A 429-nucleotide genomic window follows, 5' to 3' on the forward strand; every position below is an offset into this window, starting at 1 on the left:
CCCAAGGGGCGTGGATCTCGCGCCAGTATCCATGTGGTTTGGGAAAGCCGGGTTGGGGGAAAAAAAAGCAGCATCTAAAAGACAAACCATGAGTCCCGAGGCAGGTGCATCCCAGAGCCGGTTTTATTCAGGTTTGGTTTTGCTGGGCTGGCAGAAGTCGCTCGAGAGGAGCGCAGTCCATGCCTGACACGGGCTTTGTTGTCGAAATACAAAAGAAATACCAAAAAGAGGTTCTGCAGGGCTTCCCACCTAGAACCGAACGAGAGACGAAGGCGGTCGGTGAGACAAGCGTTCCCCAGGGCGGCACCGGGGCCTGACTCCGCTGCTGACTAAAGCCGCGGGGCAAAGGGCGATAACCCGGCACCGCAGGCGGTTCCCTCCTGCCTCAGACGGGGACGAACCCCGGCTCTGCCCGCAGTTAACGAGGCG

This window comes from Pygoscelis adeliae, unplaced genomic scaffold (assembly GCF_000699105.1).
Source record: "Pygoscelis adeliae isolate BGI_AS28 unplaced genomic scaffold, ASM69910v1 Scaffold423, whole genome shotgun sequence".
Lineage (NCBI taxonomy): Eukaryota > Metazoa > Chordata > Aves > Sphenisciformes > Spheniscidae > Pygoscelis > Pygoscelis adeliae.